We start from the raw sequence: 27,038 nt of genomic DNA on the forward strand, positions 1-27,038 counted from the left end.
TGATGTTTCTATCTCTCTCTCCCTCTCTCTTCTTCTCTGAAAGAAATAAAAATATTTTAAGAAGACAAATGCATACGACAGTAATAAATCTATGTTAATGGCCACACAATGAATAAAGATGTAATTTGTGACAATAACAGCCTAAGGGGGAGGGACAGAATTGTATACGAAAAGTATTTTTTATTATTGTTATTTATTTATTGTTGAGAGAGAGAGAGATAGAAACATCGATCTGTTGCTCCATCCATCCATGCATTCATGGGTTGACTTCTGCATTTGCCCCAACCTGGGATTGACCCAAAATCTTGGCATATAGGATGACAATCCAACCAACTGAGCCATCTGACAAAGGTTGAAAAAGTTTTATATACTATAAAACTACTCTTACAAACTAGATTGGTTATAAGTTTTTAAAAAAATATATTTTATTGATTTTTTCAGAGAAGAAAGGAGAGGGATAGAGAATTAGAAACATCGATGAGAAAGATCGATCAGCTGCCTCCTGCACGCCCCCCAGTGGGGATGTGCCCGCAACCAAGTACATACCCTTGACCGGAATCGAACCTGGGACCCTTCAGTCCGCAGGCCGAGGCTCCATCCACTGAGCCAAACCGGTTCGGCGAAGTTTTAAGATGTTAATTGTCATCTCCAGTGTAATAAAAAAAATTCTTTGTTTTGAAACTATCTTCATGTCCTCAGAAATATTTTCTTGAATCTCCTCTCTAATCTATCATTGTGAGCATTAGAATGAACCTGGACCTGTACCAGGAACTTTACATATGCAAACTCATTAAATTCTTTCAATATCTTTATTTAGTAGGTAGGTACTAATGTTCTCATTTTACAGATGAAGTCAAGATGAGATTCGGAGGGTAATTTGTCCAGAGTGACAGAGCTCATAAGATGCAGAACCAGGATTTCAATTAGAAGCCTTCACAGGCTTCTCCATCTCCGCCATCTGGACCTTCTACATTCATGGGCCTATTCTCTTATCAACTATTCTCTTCTCACCACCACCACATAACAAACAACAAATGATAATTATCTCCTTCATGGCCTTGGCTTCAAATATGCCTAAATGTGGTGAATCCTTAACCTGTCTCTCAAAAACAGTTCTCTCCCCACACAGTTACCTTTTGGACAGCCCCAACCAATATTTTAAACACCTCAATTTCAAATGTCTAGAACAGAGCTCATCTCCTTGGTGAATCACACCAACATCCAACCAATTTTCTACCAGTAAGTCCAGAAACCTTCAAGTAATTTTAGATTCTTCCATTTCCCCATACCTCCAACCATTCACCAATCCATCACCAAAGTGTTTCTTTCTCCATTCACTTCCATTTCCTGAGTTCAGGTATTCATCACTCTTGCCTAGACTGCTACAGAGGGCCTTTATTCTGTCTCCTACCTCATGGAGACTCCCTGTCCTCACCTCTCACTCTGGTCAGTGAACATTCTACAGTGTACCTCTATTTATAACACTGAACAAATGCATTTAGCCAACAAATTACTTATTAAATATGTTATTCCCTCATATTGTATTAAGTACCAGGAATAGAAAGATCAAAGGATAGAATACATTGTCTTAAGTTGTTCAGTCTACTGGGAAGGCAGGCATAAAAAGAATAATATTAACTAATCTGGAATTGCTGAGGTGGAGATATATACAGAATATTTTAAGAGAAATAGAGAGGGGCTCCTAACCCAAAACTACGAAAAAGGTTTGTAGAGGAAATGACAACTGAGCTGTCTTAGACCATTAGGAGTTACCCAAGCAAGTGGCAAAGAAAGTCACTCAAGACCAAGAGAAAGTGTGAACAAGGGACAGCAAAAAACCCTACTGGAGATAAACCTTGTATGCCATCAGAAACTTTTATTTTGTGGGCAATGAGCACGCACTTTTGATTTTTAAATAGCTCACTCTGATGGGCATGGATAAGAGGGGAATAGTGGCAAGAAGACCAGTAAGGAGACTGTTACTGCAAGAAAATAAAGAGGGCCTGTCCTAAGGAATTGGCAGCAAGGACGGAGAGGAGAGTGCAGATTCCAGAAATATTTAGGAGGTTGAGTTGGCAGGACTTGCTAAGTGTCTGAATGTGGCGGGGGTGGCGGGATGAGGATGGAGGAAAAGCCAAGGATGACTCATAGGCTTTTGACTTTGGGGACTTGGTGCCACCCCATGAGATACAGCAGTGTTCCCAGACCTTTGGTTTGCAGAGACCTGTAAAATTTCCAACAAACATAGGTTTCTGACAGAACATTGCCAACTAAGACATAAATACACCCTACCATCTACTATCAGGTATTTCATAAAGAGAGCACATTTTAACACCCAAAATGTACACAGATTTAGCTTTCTGCAAAATTCAGCACAGGCCCTTATTTTTCTAATTTCATCCTAGATGATGAAAAATTGGTACCAGGCTTCACACCAACACTGGGAAGTTCTGAGGTGGAGATATAGGAGAAGAAATCCATTTGCTGTAGATGAAGAGTTGAAGACAGAATATGCAGTTCCCGCCCTCGCTAACTCTCTAGCCCCGTGGTCGGCAAACTGTGGCTGGTGAGCCACATGTGGCTCTTTGGCCCCTTGAGTGTGGCTCTTCCTAAGCCTTAGGAGTACCCCAATTAAGTTAATAACAATGTACCTATCTATATAGTTTAAGTTTATAAATTTGGCTCTCAAAAGACATTTCAATCGTTGTACTGTTGATATTTGGCTGTTGACTAATGAGTTTGCCAACCACTGCGAGTCTAGCCCAATAGAGTTATCCCATGTACATTAAGGGTTGTAAAAGAGTTCAAGAGGTTATGAAAGCCCTGAATAAGAGGCACTCAAATGTGCCTAGAGCAAGAGTGGCCCAGGAGATGCATCGCAAAGATGATCTGGAATTTGCCAGATAAGTAAAGGAAGTTTAGTACAGTCCGGGTAGAAGGAACAACGTATCCAAAGGTATGTAGTTATGCAGGAAATTCATATTTAGGGAACTGTGGATACTTTGGCATGACTTAGTGGTTATCTTGGAAAATGGCAAGAGAAGAGCTGGAAAAGTACACAGAAGCGAAATTGAGAAGAGTTTGGTAATCCAGGCTAAGAAGCCTGGAAGTTATCTTATGGGCATTGGGGAATAATCAAAGGACTTTGCAATGAGTAATACTATGGTCAGTTTTAACACTTGGAAATACCACTCTGACTGCAGACTAGAAGCTGGACTGTATGGGAATAAAATTGGAGGTGAACAAAATGGATAAAAAGTGTCTACAAGAGCCCTGGTAAGAAATACAAATACATTAGAGAAATAGAAGCAGCAGAGAAAGACCAATGCAACCAAGTATTTACTGAGCTCCTACATTCTTTAGGGGTTATTAAGGCCAATGAACCAAGATCCCTGCTGTCTTAGAGCTTCTTTTCTATTTTTGTTAAACAAAAAGAAGATAATCATACTTTCCATAATGTTTTGCAATTTAGAAAATTTAACAATGCCTCAACTGCTTTCATAAGTCCTTCTATCTCTATATGTATATGTGTGTATATATAACCTTTTTAAATGGCAAAAGGTTAAAGAACTGAGGCATTGAAGGTAAGTAGAACACCCACCATCTGAAAGCTTGTACATGAAGGAGCCAGGATTGAGCTCAGATAATCAGGCATTAGAACCCTCACTCTTAACTGCTGTAGTCAGTTCTCCATTCCACAGCTTACCAGGACCCTCCTGATCTTGATCATAATTACCACTCTATTCTTTTTGTTTAGATTCTACCCATCCTGAAATATCTGCAGTTCCTGAAATGTGCATAATTCCTTAACACAAGCTGCCACCACCTGTGCCTAGAAAGCTCCCCTTTTTTCTATCTGGTGACCTCCTCTACTCACCCACAAAGTCTGGTCAGGGGTGAACATCGTCCATTATCCTCACTTATCTCCCTTCTACCTTCCCACTTCCAGAGCCAAGACTCCTATTTTTATCACAACATACCTGACTCACTGGAGGCACCCAGCCATGATCGTTGAGTCAATAAATAAATAAATCAAAATATTAAATTGTCCTATAAGAGAGTACACTATATTTTTAGAAATAGCTGGAGCTAAGTCTGATAAATTAAGTGGGGGATTAGGCTGAGTAATATTCTTTTGGGTCCAAAAAAGAGGTGTGATAATAAAGTAAAGATGTTGATTTTGGGGTTTGACTCATAAAACAGTTCTGAAGAAAATTCCAAGAGTCTGAATATGTTTTGCTCAATGAAAGCAGAGCTAGAAAAACTGGACTGCCTCCCGTGGGATAAGATTTATTTGTTCCTATAAGTTCTCCTATGGCGGTGTTCATTTTGTTTTTTGTCTCATTATTTTCAAGTCACGCAGTGTAATAAGGCAATTGCACTTTTATTAAACATACTCATTTCCTAAAGAGCAAGCCGCTAAGGAAGTGATCCCCATTTCCCCCCTCGTGTTCTTTCCTCAGTAAGTGTCTTGACATGTTAAAGAAATATTTCATTATCAGAGGGTGATTTTGCTTATTTCCAAAGAGGGAAGCAATTTGCGACTCTTTAATTTAAACCTACCCCTAAATCCAAGGAATGCTTGGCTCATGGAAGGACAAACAAAGTATAGAATCTATTAACTTGTGATGCAGCACAGCTTTCAAAGCAATTTACATTTAGTATACATTTGAGTTCATTTAGCTGTTAGAGCAAATCCTAATCTCCCATGTATCTTGCCGGTACAAAAGTATACTTAGCTCCAAACTAGGTCACTAAATATTTTAACACAACAACATGTCCCACTTTCCCACCATTTTGAGAAATTTCCAAAGAACTACAAAAAGCAAGGTCCATGAAAGAAACAACCTCATACCCTAAATCACATGCCAGGTAAGCCCTGCACCAATTTGGGTTCAGGGCACTATCAAAATAGAAGAGACCTAATCTGTGTCATGGCACACATTCAATCACACTATTTCGCTCAGGTCTAAATCCTGACACATCAATAAGTCAATTGCGTTGAACTGTTCCTCAAAGATTTTGTCCAATTCTCTACATAAAACTATCCATCTATTTCAATTTAACCAGTCTTTAAGTTAGAACTTCATGGATCTTTACATTATGCATTTTGAATTAGTACCTACAAAAGTTAGATCTAAGCATTAGCCTAATAAGCACATCTCTGCTAACATCAGTTACTAGTGTTTCTTAGCTGTTAACAGGATTTCACTCTACTTAAAGCCACTCCCTTATTATCTGGCATCAGTTACTTGAGTATAAGACCACTATCTACAGAATACCCCCTGGAACTAAGATGGGAAATAGTAAACACAGAACAATGGTATCAAATACAGAATAAGGGCCACATCACCAGCAATTGAAATTGACTGGAAAACGAAATCCTATCCTAAAAAAAAAAAAAAAAGAAAAAGGAAAAGAATTTCAATGTTGTTAGGTAATGAATAATACTTTAGAAAAATATAACCCTAGGAATGAACATATTTATACAACTTTTATAGTTATAGCCATGTGGATATTTAATCACTGCCTTCTTGGGTTATATTTCTTTGTTAGAAGTAAAACCAAAAAGCAAAATTAGCTACATATTACCCTTTAACAGAGAAATGAGCAGACAGTAAGTAGTTGTATGAGTTCACAGTTTTTACTGACTTGTTTTGAGATGCTAAAATGATGTTAAATCCAATAAGTTAGTCTCTTTTTAGTCTTTTTAATCGTTCTCATAGAATAATTTGAGGGAAAATTGTATTTCACAGGTTACTAAATGTATAAATATTGTTTATTTATTATAAATATATTATATTGTTTTTGACCCCCTCCTTGGATATTTACTTCTCTTTTCTTTGTTCTTAGGTATACAGTGTATTTATAATTAGGATAGCAGTTTCTTAAAGGAAAAAAATGAGTTGATTAGAGTAGGACAATTCCCCCCTTAAAGATATATTATTATTTGTTTAGAATTAAAAAAAATTCGTTTATAAAAAAATGTAAAACCTCAAAGTATATAATTTAGTGCTTATTAATGACACAGGTAAGTAAAATAATAGGGAACTCTAAAACACTCTACTTAATACCAGTGAAAACTTTTTCAAATACCAGTATAACTTATATGTCAAAAGTTATCTCTCGGAGGTTAATTTTAGGCAAGTTATTTCAGTGAACAGACACAGAAGTATCCATAAGTAGGACATGAAACAGAATATGTGGTAGTCCCTAACCAAACTAAAGGGGAAAACTCAATGACTGAAGTAGGGGAAATAAAAATATAGGTGATGAGTTACCAGCAGAAAAGGCCCAAGAGACTATGACCATCCCAAACCTAAGAGACGAGGCTGTGATGGCTACTAACAGAGAGCAATATAATCAATTGAATTTACTTTTGCAAAAAGCCTATGTTTTATCTATATAAAAGCTGTCTGGAAAAGACATAATTTGGCAGGGTGGCCTGGACCCTGTCATAGGCGAGGGAGGAGTTTGTGTGACCAATAGAACTGCCTTCTCTACAGTCAAGATGGATATTTCGGGCACAGGGCTTGAGACCATCAGACAATGAGATCATCAGCCAATTCCCTTCATGGATTCAACACTCACTAATCAACTGTCTCACTACAATGTGGCTTTCCCACAGATGAGCACGCCAGGAAGGCAATGCCTTAGTTGGCAAATCCCAGGACACTTGAAAAGTACAGCTTTTAGTGGAAAAGAGTTAACGAACAGTTTGGTTCAAACTTCAGTTCCTTGTGAGGTTGGCATGTGTCCACCATCTCTGGACGCTCAATCCCTCTAGGTATACTAATAAAATCGGGCTTCCAGCTTTAATACCAGGCGGATCCTGGAACATGGCAGCCACACCACAGAACTGGCTCCCAGTGTGTGGGCAGCCAGCCATCATTCTGACTGCCTCCTGAAAGGGCAACAGTGATTACCTTGACCTTGAGACATACCTTTTCTTCACACGGCAATAGGATGTTTCTGCATTTTGACTTTTAATTAATGAAACTTTTAAACTGTAAAAATAAAAGCACAATCTGAGGATGTATTTACCCAGGTTTGCTAGAAGAACTTCTAAAGAAACCATCTCTTTGGGCAGCACAGATGAACGCTTCTGAAAAGGCCAATTCTTAGACTTAATTTATATAATACTGAATTGTCTCATGGGGTGGGAAACACTGGAGGGTGAGGACCTGATGATATAAAATCCCTCTAGGGCCTTGTCAAACACCTCTTCCTTACCCTCCACTGAAAATCAGCCACTTACTCAACAGTGGGTTCTTCTATACCTTGGATGTGCTAACACTGGAGATATGGCCAGTTAGCTAGATTGTCCCCTTAGGAAGTTACTGGATTCACTGTCATGGGGACCCACTATAGCTGATGAGTCTACTTCCTATTTCGGGTGTGCTGGGGTAGAAATACACTGAAAATTATTCACCCTGAGTAAGATTAGACTTTTCAAGTGAATTCTGTCAACATGTTACAAGAGAATTTTGTTCCTGGCTTTAGCTATTCAAAACACAAATTTGTCCTATTCATCTGATGTAAGACTAAACAAAAGCATTCATTAATAAAAAGCAGGGAAAACATAGTGCCAAAATCTTTGTATATTCTAGTGCACAATAAATTTATCTTCTTCCAGGCAAATGCATGCAACTTGTTTCAAATTCAAAGAAAGATAATGAAAAAAACTGTTTATAGTAGGAAATCTTCAATAATTCATAGTTTGATGATCTAATAAAATTACTTTAAAATGTCAAATGTCAAAATGCTGTATCAAATCTCTTCTTTTGCATTTCAACTCCAAGTTAACATTTTGATGAAACATGAATTCAACAAATAGTAACTGTGTTTTATGGGAGGCTCTCCCAAGTTTTATTACTAAGCTCAGTTAAGCACAATACTTTCGACAGATTGGCTAAATAAAAGAGTTCTTACTTTTTATAAAATGTCACCCTAATGATTTTTAAGTGTCTACACGTAAGTTAATTAATCCACTCTTTGCATATACCAAAAATTCTGTGTCTATATCTAGAGCTTTTAAACAATGAGCAAATACTGAAAAACAAGGAAATTACTTCAAGGTAAACTCATCTATACAGTAGGGTTGCTGTGAAGATAAAACCATTTATTATAGGCATACTAGAGCTTGGGACATGTTACGTGCTCCAATTAAAGATTGGTTGTGAGATGATGATGACAATGACAACTTATTCTTAAGTATTTTAGTTTTTATTTCATTTATTAGAGCTATTTTTTAAAGCATGAGGCTTCTCTTGGTGCATACCTTGAGCACGTTACAAAGCCCTCATTTATCAATGAGGGACAGTCTCTCTGTGGCTAAGGGACTCCAAGGGTGTTGACCACTTTAGATTCTTCTACTCACTCAAGTCCCTCTTAGGACAGCCAACTCACTTCCTGGTCTTCAACCTGTGGCTCTTCATTCTTCCACCATCCCTGCCTCATTCTAGACACTTCCTTCAGCCCTCATGTAAGGCTCCCAATGCCTCACCTCTCTTTTAATAGAAGAAAATCAAAGCCGTTCGCCTCATCTATGGATCTTCTGTCCCTTAGTTTCATAGGAAAGTATCCTCCTCTCCAAGGAGAGGTGTCTTCCCATCCATTGTGCCCTCCACCCTCTGATAAGCCCTCCTTTCATCAATGTTTACTCCCTATCATTCCTCCTCAATTTCTCCTCCACCGGCTCCTTCTTATACATCTATAAACATACTCATATTTCCTTTGTATAACAACAAAAATATTATACTAGTACTACTCTTACTTCAATCTGGTTGTCATTCAACCAACAACATTCCATTCCCCCGTTTATATGATAGTCTACACTTTGTGCTACACTTTCTCACTCCTTTGCTATCTGTTAACTGGCTTCTGTTCTCTCTCTTCCAGCAAAATCTGTCTTCATATGGGTACTGATTAACTGCCCACTACTAAGTGCAGTCTTCAATCTCTTGGCAGCACCTGAGATACCTGAATGAAATGCCTTCTTTTCCTTAAAACACTCCCCTCCCTTGGTTTCTCTGAGTTTTCTCCTATTTTGCCCTTCACTTCTCTGGCTTCTGCCTTCGTCTCTGTCTTTTTTTTCCTCCTTCAATCCTAAATGCTGGTAATCTCCAAGTTTCCATTTTCAGTCTTATTTCCCCCTTAAAATGTGGGCGTCCTAGCCCAGTCACTGATGCAACATTAGGACCCTATTTGCCAGTGACCTTGATGATGGCAATTGTGTCTGAGGCACTATCTGAACCACCTGTGCTGTGAAGGCTGGTGTGAGTGAACACGTCACTTAGCTGGTGACACAGGCTTAGTCACTTGCTCAGTTTTCATATGGGGCATGTGTGGATTGCTCCTGTGGGACATACGCTGCCAGGAGTGGCATTCCAAGTGTGGGACTCAAGAGATCCATGTCTCCTTTAAGAATGCTATAGGTTTTCTGGACTCGAGCTCTTTCTTATACTTTAAGTATAACTCTGCCTTGGTTATTTCCTGAAAGCACATATAACTCAACATGTTCAAAATAGAACTCATCAGTGTTCCCTCAAACCCGTTCCTCCTCCTGTGAATCCTACTTCTAACAGTGGTACCACCATCCCCTCACTCAAGATTAACACCACAATTCATTCTGTTAACTCTATAACCTGTTCAGCCACATACCCAGTCTGTTACCTAGACTATTTCTCATATTTAACTTCTACCCTCAGTCTCAGGGAACTACCCCCACTTTAGGCCATCATTTTTCCCTCTCCCTAGGAAATGGCCCATCTCCTTAAATAGTTTGTTTGTCTCTAGATTCTATTTCAACCAGGTTTACCATCTGCTGACCACACCACTTGAGCATATCTCTTCTACTCCCCTTCTCTTCACACTCTGGTCAACTTGGCACCTCAGACTCCTCCATCATGCATCATGTCATTCATCTCCATGTTTGTGATTCTGCTCATATCCTTAACCTCTTACTTGGAGCCTAACATTCCTGCTCCACAAGTTAAACAATTTCTTCTTCTTAAGAATTGTATTTGTACCTCTGAATGGTCCTTATACTTTGCTAGAGGCCTGGTGCATGGATTCGTGCACTGGTGAAGTCCCTTGGCCTAGCCTGCGCCCTCTCGCAATCTGGGACCCCTTGGGGGATGTCAGAGAGCCGACATCCTGATCTCTGCAGGCCAGGCTGAGGGGAACCCCCCCCCCGCCCCCTGTGCATGAATCCATGCACCGGGACTCTAGTATGTATGTAAGATCTTTGGTTAATCTCTTCCCGATCTCCCCACTCCCCACTTCCCTCTGAGATTCATCAGTCTGTTCCATGTTTCCATGCCTGTGGTTTCCGCTCCTGCGTTGAAGGTCTGCCCTCTGGTGGTCAGTGTGTGTCACTGCTAACGGCCAGTTGGCCGGTTGCTTAGGCTTTTATATATATACTAGAGGCCCACTGCATGAAGATTCACACAATAGGCCTTCCTTCCCCTGGCTGCTGGCACCAGTTTTCCTCCGGCACCCGGGACCCAGGCCTTTGGTCCGGCCGCAGCGAGGCTAGGCTTCTCTGCTCCAGCTGCAGCGGAGAAGCCAAGCCTTTTCAGTCTTCAGTTATCTTCAGCCTTCGCTTCATGCCTGCATATGCAAATTAACCCGCCATCTTTGTTGGGTTAATTTGCATGCCCATCCTGATTGTCTGGTGGGTATAGCAGAATGATGACCAATTTACATATTTCTCTTTTATTAGTGTAGATAGATTCTTTGCATTATAGTAGTTTGCATTGGTCCTCTAAGTTATAAGCACACTTATAATTACCCCACTTAGATAAGGCAGGGGCTGAACCATACACATTTTGATTCTTCATGTGCATATTATATTGCCTGTAGTAGGTGCCTTACACTCAGGAGGTGCTCAGTTAACCTCTGATGAATGGAAAGTCACCTAAGGCACTATTTTATGAGTGTATACCATATCATATGCTACTATTCCCTGTACGCAAAATACACTTTGGGAGTGAGATCCAAACTGTAGCTAAATGTTTTTAGCATCTTTGGGTCCATACTAAAAGCATCTTCAATTCAAGCAATCCCATCAGCCAGTCCTAGAATAGGGCCCAGGGAAATTAGAATATACAAGAACGAATCCCCCAGTCTCATCAGAACAAAGACACCACAGAAACAAGCTTCATTTCCTGTGATACTATACACTGAGTGGCCAGATTATGATGACTGGCCAGATTATTATGACTACCCCATCAGTACAATGAAGTGAATTAGTTATGCAAATAATAATAATAATAAGACCTTGAGAGTATTTTCTTAGGAATTTTTCAATATTCAGTATTTTTGGAAGTGTCAATGAAGTACTGATGGGGTGGTCATAATAATCTGGCCGGTCATAATAATCTGGCCACTCAGTATAATATCGCATCAAATCTGAACTGCAAACTTTAGGAATAAAAAAAGGAGAAAATTATCAAAGCTCCATTTAATTTTCCATCCAGTAAACTGGAAATCTTTATCATTTCATTCAGAGCCCAATAACTTACTAAATGGTAAACTGAAAACCTTAATAAAGCTTCCAAATTCATTTCACCTTTGCAAACAGGAAATTTTTAAGAGCTGAAACAGCTACCTTAACATAAATTGGGTGAAAATGCTGTAATACTGGTACTATTAAATTATCTTCTTTATACTTAAGTGCACACAAGTGGAAAAACTTCAAAATTAGCTAACAATTATATTTTAGAATCAGTTATAAATTTCATTTGACTCTTTATTTTGTTTAGAGGTGGGGGACAACTTCTATTTATCACAGGAATTCCTTTCTTTCCTTACACATGGACGTAAGCCTTTGCAGGAAGGGATACTTCTGAAGTTTCAAAGAATCAAAGTGGAATAATTAATGCCTTCAAAGTTTCTCTCATAAAAGACTTTGCATAAACAATCTCTTTTTTATTACTTGAAACTAAAATTACAGCAATGTAGAATTTTAAAGCTAGAGGTCATCAAGCCTTAGTCCTGCCTTTTGAAAATGAGGAAACTGAGGGAGGGAATGGTTAAGATGACCTGCCCAGGTTCTCCCTGGGAACAATCCTTTCCACCATACCATTCTGCCACTGAATACAGCAAAAGTACCTCTAAAATTAATTTCAGGAGGGAAAGCAAAGTATTCTTATACCTTCAAATGATCAAGTATTCTTCAGGGAAGCTTTCAAAATATATGGACAAAAAAGAATGTTTGCTTCAATATTCTAGTATAACTATCCATCCTTTTGGAGGAATTCTAGCTTATTAAAAATGTGACTTAATATTCGGATACATCCTTCTGGGTTAGCAAATGCCTGTCATTTCCTAAAGTCGTGGGATATGCACAGTCATTCTACTTAACTGTCCTCTCCTCCCATAGGCACAAAGACATAAAGTGCCCGTTTATTACACAAGCACTATCACATATCTTTTCAACAGTCAGACTATTCTGGTTTGTGTACATAGCCACAGTCCCCACTGCTCAGGAGTTTATAATGTGTGATCATTAAAAAAATGCACTACTTTTTCATGTTCTCATTCCTTTAGGTGGTAAAGAATGCTGATGGTGGTGTCCACACAATGCTGTAGCTTAGGGTTTTCTCAACCTTGTAACTGTTCACATTTGAGGCCAGATAACTGTTATGGAGGCTGCCCTGTGCATTTTAGGTGTTTAGCAGCATCATTAGCCTCTACCCACTAGAAACCAGCATATATAGGCTGTCAACCAAAAAATATCTGCAGACATTGCCAAATGTCCCCTCAGGACAAATTTGCCCTCAGCTGAGAACTACTGATGTTGAGGGAGAGAGTTCACTCTCCATATATTCTTTATATTTTTAAAATATATTTTATTGATTTCAGAGAGGAAGGGAGAGGGAGAGAGAAACAGAAATATCAATGATGAGAGAGAACCATTGATTGGCTGCCTCCAGCACTTGGGGATTGAACCCGCAACCCGGGCATGTACCTTGACTGGGAATCAAACCATGACATCCTGGTTCATAGGTCAACGCTCAACCACTGAGCCATGCTGGCCGGGCATCAGTTCAACTTTTAACATAACAGGACCCAATTTCCTCTATAACCTTATACAACTGAAACTAACAATATGGTATGTCAACTATAATTGAAAAGTAAATCTACAAAAGAATTTCTCTGTAACCAGAAAATGAGCACAGGATATACCATGTATAATAAAGCCAACAATAAAAACCAACAGGAATTTTACAACCTGTGGAATAGACCAAAAATATCTTGTTTGCTTGTTAAGTAGAACAACTCTTTTATTTGTATTTTTCTACTATAAAACCAAAAGCTGGATGAATGCAAGATGGATTTACCTTACGTTTCCCACAAGAGACAGCCTATGAAGAGAACAAAACAAATGTGTGTTTGTTTAGGTTTTGGGCAACAGGTCAACAATTTAAGATAAAGCATCATGAAGTTGTAGCTTCTACCAATTTTAAAGCCCAATTAATTTTAATTTACATTACTCCTTTGTACTTTGAGGCATGTTTTTTCCCTCCCTTTTCCCCTTTAACTTCATTTCTTCTTTCTGTTTATTCTATAGATACTCTTGCAGAAACAGAAGTTTTTTTGCCCTACTAATTTTGACCTTTTAATTAAATTTCAAAACTAAGAAATAATTTATTTACTTTGATCTCTTCTAATATTTTTGATTCTATTTATCCATACAGAATTTTCTTCTTCCTATATATTTTTTTCTTTTCCATTATTTTGCTCCTCATCGAAACTTCTGCTTGCCCTTCACTATTACTATCTAAACCTCTCAACTTTTCCCTCCATAATCTGAAAGTTTAAGAGTGAAATTTGTATCTAACCAAAACATAATACAATTGATTTTGTTTAAATAGACATGACAAAATGCCTTCCCTCACCTATCACAAATAACCAACCAATATAAGAAAGTAAACATTTTATTAACTAGAATTCTCTAACAGCAGGCATAGTCAGTGTTCGTAAGTGGCCATAAGGATTACAATAAACAATGAATCTTGAAATATTTTGTCAAACGACAAAGTATTAAATTATGAGTTTTAGTGTTAAATATATTTTGTCATAGGCTAATTCTTTGAAAAGGGGACTTATGCACAGAAGAGATGCCAACTTTCTACTAACTAGCCTTCTTTCACGGAACTGCTCAATTCCTTAATTATGAAAGTTAACAAAAAGACTTCCCTACAAATGTCAAAAATGTTTAAATTAGAAATTTCATTTGGCATTTTTTTTTAGTCATAATTAAATAGAATTCCTTGCCACAGCTCAAGATGCAGAGTGCTCACTAAGTCAGCAGATGAGAAAAAGCAAAAAAGGAATCAAAATGTCTGTTATTATATTGTGGGCAGCACCAGAAACATGGAGTCTTGAGCACATGCTACACATTCTCAGATTTCTATAGCAGCATCTCAGAGAACACATAAGACAAGAAGGGGTTTTGTGTGCTTTCTCCTATATTGATCATTATTCTTTGTTCTGTTTGTCGAGTTGGCCCATAGTTTGGTGGAAATGCTGACAGGCATGTCTGAAAAAAATGATTCACACATTAACCACCTTCTAGAAAGGAAATGCTGTTTCAAGTAATTTACTGTTGATTGGACAGATGTTCTGCCTGGCAAAAAGTGGGCTTGCAAATTCTGTTTATCTTCTCCTATTATTTGCTTTTTATTTTAATAATCAATGGTGTGAAATCCCACATTCAATTTTCCAATAGCCTGAACCTTTCTGAAAATCTTATGCTTTGGAATGAAGCTCCTTGTGTAATTTCTCAAGTATTTTGAGACCAGGAGATTATATGAATATCTAGAACATAATCTATTTTCAGCTGGTAGGATAGTCACATAAGCAAAATGTTTCCAAATGAAAGATACTCAAAGGAATCCATATCATTGCATTTTTCAGTATGATTATGTAACAAGACGCCACTTCAAAGCTAACTTTTTATTTGGATTACATGTGCAAAAAGGTCAGGGCTATGTTTTCTGTAGGAATTTTCACTTTTGCTTATTTGGAAGCAGTTAAAGGCCCAGAAATTCTTCCTATTTAGAGACCTCTGTAAAGATGAAAAACACATCAAGAAACATTTAATAATAAATATGTTTTAAATATAGCAGTATTCTTGCTATTATATAGGTATGCATTTCTTCACTGTAAACTACTGCTTTAAAATGGACTTCAATAATAAAAATATATTTCTAAAGAAACTTCATGTCTAGATAATCTATAAAATGGTTTTTAAATTATTTAATAAGTTTTAAAACAAGTTGGTTGTCAACATGGATAAACTCTCAACCATGTCCTGTAATTAATGATAAATAAATAGCCCAGGAAAAGAGGTAAAGAGGTTTCCAGATTTTCTAAAATTTTCTAGGTTTTCTGAAATATTTAATCTCCAGATGGCTCAATATTAATACTGTAGAGTCTAACAATGTGTGTTAGTTATACAACTAACTAATGAAAACATTCTGCTTTTAGTCACAAAGAGGCTATATTCTGGACTATTCAGAAAGGGATGAGGGTCCACTGAACAGATCCACTATTTCCCTGTTTGGTCACTAAGCCTGTCCTAAAATTAAATAGCAAATACACTGCAACTGTAGTTTGAACTTCATTTCCTTCCATTCCTGCCCCGGCTGACTGCACAGAAACAATACAAAGACCAAATGAATTATAATAGGACTGCTTTAAATTGAGGTAAGGATATATTTATTTATAGTTCAAGGCCAACGCTACTTCCTTAGATTGTGAACATCTTAAGAACAAAAATATGCTCAATGTCACTAATTATGAGAGATGCAAATTAAAACCACAATGAGATATTACTTCACACCTGTCAGAATGGCTATCAATAAACCAACAAACAGCAAGTACTGGTGAGGAAGTGGCCAAAGGGAACCCTCTTGCACTATTGGTAGGAATGCAGACTGGTGCAGCCACTGTGGAAAGCATTATGGAACTGTCTTATGACCCAGCGATTCCATTTCCGGGACTACATCTGAAGAAACCTGAAACACTGATCTGAAAGAATATATACACCCCTATGTTCATTGCAGCATTATTCACAATAGCCAAGATTTGGAAGCAGCCCACATGCCCATCAGTAGATGACTAGAAAAAAAAAGCTGTGCCACATTTACACAATAGAATACTACTTGGCCATAAAAATGAAGGAAATCTTACCCTTTGGGTCAGCATAGATGGACCTGGAGAGCAGGTCCTTATTTTACCTACAAAAATAAGCCAGTCAGAGAAAGACAAGTAACTTATGATTTCAGTCATATGTGGAATCTCATGAACAAAATAAACTAACAAACTAAACAGAAACAGACTCACAGACACAGAGAACAGACTGACAGCTGGCAGAGGGGAGAAATTTGGGGGACTGAGTGAAAAAGGTGAAGAAATCAAGAAAAAAATAAACTCATAGACACAGACAACAATATGGTGATTAACAAAGGGAAAGGGGGGTGGAGGAAGGTAGTGGAGGGTAAAGGACACGTGACTTGGGTCAGTGAACACACAATACAATATACAGATGATGTATTATAGAATTGTACATCTGAAACCTATATTATTTTATTAACCAATGTCCCCCAATAAATTCAATAAAATATAAAAAACATAAAAGACCCCCCCCCCCAAAAAAAAAAACAACCACCTAATCCAGCATGGAGTTTAATGGTTTATACTTAATACCATTAATTAATTAAAAACCAAAAGGAAGGAATGATTTCTGATTTTGAATTTTTGATGATGAGGAAACCCAAGGTTCCCTGAAACCCCCAATGTGGACCAAGGTCACTGAATATTATTAGCCTGAGCAGGGCTGCAAAGAGAAACCAGGAAGTGCTGAGTCATCGTGAGCCCAAGTGACACTGCTGTCAGCACTTCAGGTGCCAGATTCAGAGGAGCGCGTACTTCCTTTGACCTGTCACTCTTCCTTCCTTTTCTCACTGGGCTAGGGTAGGTAACGGAGAGCTGAATGCCACCAAGTTGGGGAGCAACATGAATAACAAATAACATCATGTAACAGTTCTCATCCCATGTGTATCTGTCTCTACTTATGGCTATTACAGCAAACCATTTAAAAAATAAAATTAACAACAGAAATAAATAAAATTAACACACACATATGGAATTTAATATCTGTCAGAATTAAGTGATTATATCTCGTTTCTGATAACAGAAGAGTTTCCTCCTCAAATAATCGGCATGCCTTTTTCAGCATTCAGTTTATGTGTATTTAATTACCAAACAGGACTTAACGAAACAGTCATATTCAAATGATGTTTGCATCACTAAAACACTTGTAATACTAGATAGAAAACTCTAAAATAGGAGAACTAACACCAGGAGTCGGGTGACCCTTGACAGGTCATTTAAATTCTATGTCAATTTCTTTATCTACAAAATGGGAAAAACAATCTTCCTCCTCACTTCCATTACTCCTGCTGTGAGAGTAACTATGTTACTAAGAAGTAAGTGTGCTTCAGTCATGCAAAAAGGTTATGACACTTTCATTATATATAATAATAAAAGCGTAATATGCTAATTAGACCAAACAGCCGAATGACCTTCCAGAAGTCATTCCAGACATCTTTCTGGACAAAGCCGCAGTGGCGGGGGCTGAGGCAGAGACGGTTATGGGCGATCAGGCAGGCAGGTGAGCAGTTAGGGGTGATCAGACAGGCAGGCAGGCAGAGAGGTTAGGGATGATCAGGCAGGCAGGCAGGCAGGTGAGCAGTTAATAGCCAGCGGTCCCGGATTGAGAGAGGGATCCCTGCAGGATCCAGCCTAAACCGGCAGTCGGACATCCCCTGAGGGGTCCGGGATTGCGAGAGGGTGCAGGCCAGGCCGAGGGGCTGGGCCTCTAGTTTATAAATAAAATAAAACAAACCCTGGGTCTTAGTCTAGCTTCTATGTATTTCATTAAAAATGTTCAATAATTTCATTGAATTTGAATGTGTACATTGCACCCAGGCTAGAGTCCACACAAGACAATAAGCCTGGGAACACTAACAGGATTCAACAGTACTGGGCTATCTAAAAGTAAACTTTTATAAAAAACAATTATATATGAGAAATATCACAATGATACTTTATCGAGAAAAAAGGAAGTTTAAAGTGACACACAAAAAAATCAGCATTTAGCATTTTTCTGCAGAATCCCCATAGGTCTCCAAACACCTATTCAAATAAAATCAACTTTTCCTCAAACACTAGCAATCAATTTTCTAAATCCTACTTAGTGTTATAATTGTGGTAAAGGAACAAAACAAAAACAGCAAATATTACTTTTTGCAATATTTTATTGCATTGCAGTAAATTATTAAGTTATATTATGGGACAAATAAGCATTGTGAGCTAGCAAGGGATTTAATAACATTTACCAAATTTTATCTACTAGAAAAACCTTGAGTTCCCAGATCCAGAGGCCTTTGGGCAATCATCTTTATAGTTCCTTTACCATTTTGTACACTTAGATGACATTAAAGTGACTGAAAAGATTTATATTTTTCTACTGTATATAAAAACAAAACAGAAAGACTGCTCTTGGCTCTCAAAAAAGCAGACTAGAGTGACTTCAAGTGCATTAAGTCTTATGATGAAATGTGGAAATGATTCTAGCATCTAAAGATGGCAGAAGATGGAAAAGAATTCAAGATGACAACATAAGTCTATCCAACAAACATTACTGAACAGTTCCCATGTTCACAATGCCCAGGTCTTGCAACTGTGGTTTGTTATCTACAGGAATACTAGGCAGACCTGACAGATTCCTGCTGGACTTAATAATTTCATTTCAAGATTATAAAAGACGCACGTAACGTTAGAATTTGAAGAGGACTTTATTGAGTTCAGAAGAAAATCACTCTTCTTCAAAACATTCCAAGTAGCTGAGTGGTTGTACCAAGGAGGAGAGAACGAGGCAGTGAGGTAACTAAATATTTGCCAAGTGTCGAGCACATAACAGGAATCTAAACACATTTAATATGTGTCCTAATTTTACAAAATAAGAAACTGAAGCTTAGCGGTAAGAAGCATAATATGGCCAAGTCATAGAGTCACATCGTAGAAAGAGAATGTGAACCCACATTTGAACTCCACTCTTAGGTTATCAATAATATCCAAGGGTCAATAAATAATCATGTGGTTTTGTTTCCAAGACCCCATGTGTGCCCTCAAACTTTTTAAAATTTCATGCTCAAATTTTAAAATCTGAGATGCCAGGATAGTACTTTTCCCAAAACACCATATATTAAATTATGGAATTATGGTTCGTGAATTTGTTCATGGTCTAACCTAAAGATATTAAGCCCGTGTTCAAGCATTTGCAATAACGTATGGATAAAGTTGATGCCACGCTACAATCAGCAGAATAAATTTTCAACTGTCATACACAACCGAGCGATTAGAACTTCTATCTCAGAAGCAAATGCACGTTATGTGAGATAAATGCCCAGCACTAGGGCTACAGGCGTCTAATGGGGAACAATTTTCTTCTACACAAGCTACATACAACTAAATTTCCAACCCTTTGGTCTACGAACCCATGGCCTTTCAGTCCATTCCTAACAGTAGCCAAGGAAGCACATGCGATGCATAGTCATTTATGATTTGGGGTTCCGTTTCTATATAAACATGGGATAATTTTTAAGAACCTCAAAGTCCTTCAAATCCTATTAAGCTGGCAATCTACCCCTGCCAAAGTAGGTTTATTGGAATTACTGAGAAAATAACCGTGAAAAGAAGATGGAGGTGAAAATCATGGCTCCAGAAAATTTGCAAGGGAAAGAGAATCAATCCCATATAACACTGCTTGCCTCAAAAAGAAAAAATTGCACCAAAGCTTTCTTCATTCAAGCTGTTGGTTTTGTCCCCTGTCTGCTCCCCCACATATCAGTGGGGGAGTGCAGTGAGTACATTCCCAACTCCTACTGCCAAGTTAAAATGAAAACGTTCTCAGTTTAGAAATGATTGAGGTGGTTTTCTTTAATCAAATTAGAGCAGCCAAATGTTCCTTTCAAAGGTAACTGTCTACTCTGCAGCTGTATGCAAACTACCACATCAAATGTGAGGGAAAAATAGCGATAGAACTGTGTCCTTACAGTACAGTGCTGGCTGCAGAGATGGAGAAACAAAAGCATCAGTGCGGCTAAGAACTACATTCACAGTGCGCTTCCAAGAAATATGCTGACTTCACAAACTGAGAACAATGTACTGAAACTTCTAGTATATAATTAGCTATTTGGGGAGGGGAGGAACGTGGGGGTAAATTTCCCCTTACAAACAGCTAACAAGCAAATAGATACCTTGATGAGCCTCAGTGAGAAACATTAAATGACTAGCTGAGTCTACATACACACACACACACACACACACACACACACACACACACACACACACACACACACACAAATCTTACAGACCTTGCTTTTTTACTTCCTATCTCCATCAAAAACATACCACACTGAGTAATCTTGAATATCCAACCAGCTTCAATTAAGCTTGCAATGATTCATTTACATGCAGAACTTATTCTTTTAAATCACCAGACATGGGAAATTCCTGCAAAGAATTAATAGTGGGCTTATTTTTTTTCCACTTTGTCTCTCCTAAGAAAAATCAATTGGTTAATATTCCCAATAGATCATATTAGTTACTGCACGGTATAGGTTTATGCCAGCTGTTGGCTTTAGGGATGGTACACTAACAGTATGAAAACCTAGAATAACAATGACGTTAGATAGCCAGGCACAACAAGCAGTTGAAGAATGAGATAGTATTCTTTCTTTATTTGTAGCTCCCCAAATTAAGGAATGTAACATAAATAGCGGAGAAGTCTATCTCACATGATTCCCATATTTTTCCAAAGCAGCTGGTTCTGAATTTTTTCACTCCCAGTGAAATATGCAGACTACTTATTACTTTGTTCACAGGCCCTTTGGCATATCCAAATTTAAAGACTGCTTCATTAAAAACAACAAAAACAAAAACCTCCTGCAGGTTATAAGCAATTCTGAGGCCGCTCCACCCTCTACTTCATTCAGGAAAGCAAACTGAACTACAAGAAATGATGACATTTTAATTACTCAAAAATTTATTTTAAGAAAGATATCAGATGGACTTCCAGTTCATAATGGCAGAGGTATCACAAATATTTGCCTGTAGTCTTTCTCAGATACTGCTGAAGTAAAAGAAGTAAATCCATAAGTACAGACAGGTATCCTTCCCCCCACCCCACTCTCCCCCCCCCCCCCCGTCATAAAAAAGAGGAGAGCTTAGTGATTTTTCTGGATGATCAAAAATAAATAGAAGTCAGTTGGTGGAAGAAATTGATGGAGAAAGTCACCAAAGTTACAGTGGTTTCCAAAGTGCAGAACATATAATCCAGGAGACACATTAAGAAAATACTTTTTATTGTAGGCATTTTTAATCTCATTTCAAAATCGTTAGTTTTGTGCATTTTAATATCTATCTGTATATGTATTATCACTTTTATGTTCGTGAATATCAGTGGCATGCTCAAATATTTGTAATGGAATGGAAGCCACTGCCCTAGGAAAAGCTAAGAAGTCCTATTTCACAGTCATACCTACTCAGTTTTTATAAAAACTAATGGACACACAAGGCAGTAGGAGAGCAAGAGGGTTCAGACTTCCCTGCTGCTACAAACAGCTCGGAACTGGGCAAACATACTAAACACCTGTTTTCAGACACCGGACTACAGGTAGTATAGAACTGTGATCCCTGAGAAAAGGGAAACAAATGGGGAAATAAGCTGCCCCGGCTCTCTGCTTGGAGGCAATTTCCAGACCACAGGCGCAGGGAGAAGGAACGCCCGGTGAGGCCTACAGTTTCGGTGAGTTGAGCAGGTAGGGCTGAGAAGACAAGGAAGATGAGGTAACTAAATGTGTGAGACAGGGCTGAAGAAAGAGCCACCCAGGAAGAGTGCGTCAGAAATCGCACGAGGCCCGCCAAAGGCTGCTGCTTCTGAGGAAAGCTGTAAACGGAGTGATTCCTGGAGCTCACACAGGGCAAGAAATCTTTCTAGTTCTCAGCAGCCAAAGAAGAGAACCCATAAAAGAGTCATGCCTTAGCAGTGGACCTAAACTAGCCCTACAGTAAAGCCTACACTATAGCCCTCCCCGTAAAAATATAAATAAAAAGAAGCCTTGGAAGGATCAAACTGAACCACAAGTAACTTCACTGCCCATCAGAACAAAGTCCAACATCTTTCAAGAAATAGAAGAAAAGCCAGCAGTGAACAATATAATATTCTCAATGTTCGGCCTCCAATAAAAAAGCACTAGCCATGCAGACATACAGAAAAAATATAGCCCATAACCAGGAGAAAAATCAGTCAATAGAAACAGACCCAGAAATAACAAAGATTATGGAACAGCAGACAAAGACAGCAAAGCAACTACTATAAATATTATGAATATGCTCAAAGACTTAAAGGAAGACATGAACATAATGAGGGGGAAATTAAGAAATATTAAAAATGAATCAAATGAAGCCTGTACCAAGGTAGATTATATGGACCAAAACAAGACTTATGAAATTTTAAAAGGATTAAAATAAAATAGAATTGTTCTTGGATCACAATAGAATTCAATTAGACAGAAAAGTATTTGAAAAATCCTGTACATGTTTGGATATTTAAAAACACAAATCTAAATAATTCACAGGTCAATGAAGAACTCACCAAAATAAGATTAAAATGTTTTGAATGCAATGAAAATGGAACTACAATATATCAAAATCTGTGGGAAGCAAATAACGCAATATAACTGCTTTATATCAGAAGAGAAGAAGATTGCAGAAATGAGCTAAGCTTCTATCTTAAGAAACTAAAAACTTAAACACAAAGTAGGAAAAGGAAATAAAAACAATAGTAAATAACAATGGAATAGACAAATGATAGAGGAAATTAATGAAAACAAAACTGGTTTACCATCAATAAAACTGATAAGACTGTTACCTGTATTGTCAAGAAAAACAAAGGCAGAACATACAAATTACCAATATCAGAAACAAAAAAGGAGACATTATTACAGATTCCGTAGACATTAAAAAAACCTAAGAGAATAAAGATAAACACTTTATATTAATAAATAAAAAACCTAGATGAAACATACAAATTCCTTGAAAAACATAAATTACAAAAAGTGATTCAACCTACATGGCTTCATGTCCTTTAAGGAAATACAATTTGTAATTTAAAACTTTCCCATAAAGAAAATGCTAAGTCCAGATGACTACATTGGTAAATTCTATTAATGTTCAAGAAGGAAATAATACTAATGCTACACAAAATCTTTCAGAAAATCCTTCAGGAGCTAGAAACTTGTTATCAACTAATTTTATGAGGTCAACATTATCCCCAAATCAACACCTGAGGCATTATGAAAAAAAGAAAATTACATAACAATATTCTTCATAAACATAAATGGAAAAATTCTTTAGCAAAATTTCAAAAACAATTTTGGAAAAGAACAAAGTTGGAAAACTTACACTACCTGACTTCAAGCCATACTATAAATCTATAGTAATCAAAATATCGTGGCATTGGAAAAAAGACAGATATATAAACCAATGGAACAGAACAGAGTCCAGAAATAGACCCACATTTACTAGTATATGGTCAATTGATTTTTGGCAAAGATGCCAAGGAAATAAAGAAGCATAGTCTTTTCAACAAATGGGGCTAGAACAGCTGGATACCCATACAGGAAAATAATTGAATGTTGACTCTTACCTCAAGCCACATGCAAAGATTTAACTTGAATGTATTATGGACTTAACATAAAAGCAAAAACTGTAAAATTCTAGAATATAACATATAAAGGAATCTATGTGCCTTTGGGGAAAGTAAAAATTTCTTAAATAGGATACCAAAAAAAGCACAAGCCACCAAAGAAATAATGCTAAATTAGATTTTAGAAAAATTAAAAACTTTTCTTTGAGAGACACTTAAGAAAATAAAAGGCAATATAAAAGACATTCCAGAATGTAGAAATGCAACAGAATAACCCAGTTTTTAATATGTTTTTATTTATTTTAGAGAGAGGAGAGGGAGAGAGAGATAGAAACATAGATAAGAGAGAAACATCGATCAGCTGTCTCCTGCATGCCCCTACTGGGGACTGAACTCACAACCCGGGTATGTGCCCTGACCAGGAATGGAACCAATGACCTTTTGGTGCACCCCGTTTTTAAACACTTAACTTCCCAAAGAAGGTAAGAGAATGAACAATAAGCAAAGGAAAATATGGTCAACATTAGTCATTAGGTAAATGCAAATTAAAACCACAATGTGATATCAGTTCACACCTAAAATACAATGGTTAAAATTTAAAAGGCTGACAATACCCTAAGTATTGCCTAGGATGCAAATCAAATAAAACCTTCATATATTGCTGGTGGAGATATAAAATGGTGGACCAGTTTGGAAAAGACTGGCAGTTTTTTTTTTTAAATTAAACATACATCTGCCATATTAGCCAACAAACCACTTCTAAGTATTTACCCAGATGAATGAAAGCACATCATACCAACACAAAGATCTGTACATGAATGAATGTTCATAGCCATTTTATTTACAATAACCCCAAACTGGAAGCATCACAAGTAACATCAATAGGTGAATAGACAAACATATTGTGGCAAATGTATATAATGGAAAAGAAGGAATTACTGAAACAGTCAACAACATGAATGAACCTCAGAAATATTTGTGAAAGTCAGGTACAAAAGAACACAATACTCTTCAACCCCATGTACATGAAACTCTAGAAAGGACAGATACCTAATAATAGAAAGAACATTAGTGGTTGTCAGGGGTCCAGGTGAGGAAGAGGATAGGGGCCTGAGGGAACTTTTGGGGTAAGAGAAGTGTCTTACATCTTAATCATGATGGTGGTTATATGGGTGTATAAATTTGTTAAAACTCATAAAAAAACAGTCTTAAAATGGATGTCTTTACTGTATAGAAATTATATCTCAATAAATTTAATTTTTTTTTAAAAGCAAAAGGCTATCTAAAACATCATCAGGCATTTCAGGAATCTAGCAATAAGAAAAACAATAGTTAAAAACTAAACACTGACTAAACCAGAGATAATTTGGAGAACTTCATAAAAATGTAGAGTAATTCAAGGATATGTTACACCCATGTAACTAGGAATAGGATGCTTTAAAAAAACAAAACAAGGGAACAAAAAAAGAAGGGTGTTTTGAGGTTGAAATAACCGTCAAAAGGGTGAATTTATTAGATGTTTGGAAAGTAATATAAAAGATTTCTATAGCATATGGAGTAAAACAAAACCAAATAAAATAGTTAGAAAATAGAGGAAAAGAAGGTAAGACACATAGAGGTCCAATCTGTGAGATTGAACTCTGACACTCAGAAGTCCCAAACTGAAAGATGGAAAATCTACCTAACAGGAGAACCTCAGAAAGAAAGAAGAGAATAGAGAGGAAGAAGCAATTTTTAAAAATAAAATAATCTGCACAGAGAGAGCTCCCACGAAATGCCCAGCAAATGGAATTTTTAAAAGTATCATACCTAGACACATATTTCTGAAGAACATAGCAGCTCCCAGACAAAAAAGTGATGAAAAATTAATTAGAAAATCATACTGGCAGATGATTACTCAACGACACACTCTATACAGAGAGAACAACAGTGTTTAGGTTCTGTGGTAAATTTTTTCATCCTGGACTTCTAAAAACAGTCAAACCATAATCAAATGTGAAAGACAATAAAGATGTTTCCAAATAAGTAAGGGTTCAAAAAGTTTTTCTCCTATACACAATTCCTTAGAAAATTACTCACAAATGTACACTAGCAAAACAAGGGTGTGAACCACTGAAAAGGACGAGCCATGATGCAGGAATGAGTGGCTCCAACCCAGAGGAGCAGACCAAAAAGTCCCAGGAAGACAAATGGTCATCAGGCCCAGTAAATAAACAGCCCAGAGTACACCAAAACATCAAAGAAACTTCAGGAAATGAGACAAGTCAATAGAAATAGATGGTTTGATGAAGAGTTCGGAAAAAAAAGTTTAGGCTGTGATAACGGCAAACTGTGCAAGAAAAAAATACAAAGGCAATTATAGACTCCAGGAAAAAGAAAACTACAAGAAAGCCACGGTCTGAATAAGGCCATGTAAAATAGGTTATAATTTTTTTTATTATTTTTATTTTTTCCATTATTATTATTTTAAGTATATTTTATTGATTTTTTACAGAGAGGGAGGGAGAGGGATAGAGAGAAACATCGATGAGAGAGAAATATCAATCAGCTGCCTCCTGCACACCACCTACTGGGGATGTGCCCTCAACCAAGGTTCATGCCCTTGAACAGAATCGAACCTGGGACCCTTCAGTCCGCAGACCAACACTTTATCCACTGAGCCAAACTGGTTAGGGCATAGGTTTATAATTTTCAAAAAGTGACGCAGAATAACAAAAACAGAATCTACATGTCTGTATTTAAGAAAGTGCTTCTTATGACCTCATAGCATTGTACAATTGGGCCTGCAATTTGTGGTTGTAGAACAGAGGCAACTGTTTAACAACTTTTAACAACTTCAGTAAAGTACCTGATAGAAGTTCTGATGTTAAAAGGAGTATAGAGCTGGAAGAAAGATTAGGGAGATAAAATATTCTTCCTCTTACTAAATGAAAAATCAAGAGATCTGCCAAAAGTGCAAGAACAAAAATATGATGTTTAAATATAAAATTATATTTATATTGTTACATTTAAAATTATTATATGAAATAAAAATACCCCTATCTAAGAAAAGTTGAAGGAGATGAATAGGGAGTAGTATTGATGAGCTAAATATCCATCTTTCAGAGTAGGAAATCAATAGATATTATCTGAAGTTTAAATATCAAGAAATAGAGCATAGCACATTATCTAGACTTACGGAGCAAACTACCAGAAACACCAAAAACAGTTAAAACATGTTGTATCTGAGTACTGGGAATAGGAATAG

The 27,038-nt window shown here is 37.3% G+C and overlaps 1 protein-coding gene across 4 annotated transcripts in view; it reads right to left on the minus strand.

Annotated features, from left to right (window-relative positions):
- Window positions 1–27,038, minus strand: part of CDK6 (cyclin dependent kinase 6) — a 205,703-nt gene that overhangs the window by 154,371 nt on the left and 24,294 nt on the right. The window lies entirely within an intron of this gene.

Source organism: Myotis daubentonii, chromosome 10 (genome assembly GCF_963259705.1).
Source record: "Myotis daubentonii chromosome 10, mMyoDau2.1, whole genome shotgun sequence".
Lineage (NCBI taxonomy): Eukaryota > Metazoa > Chordata > Mammalia > Chiroptera > Vespertilionidae > Myotis > Myotis daubentonii.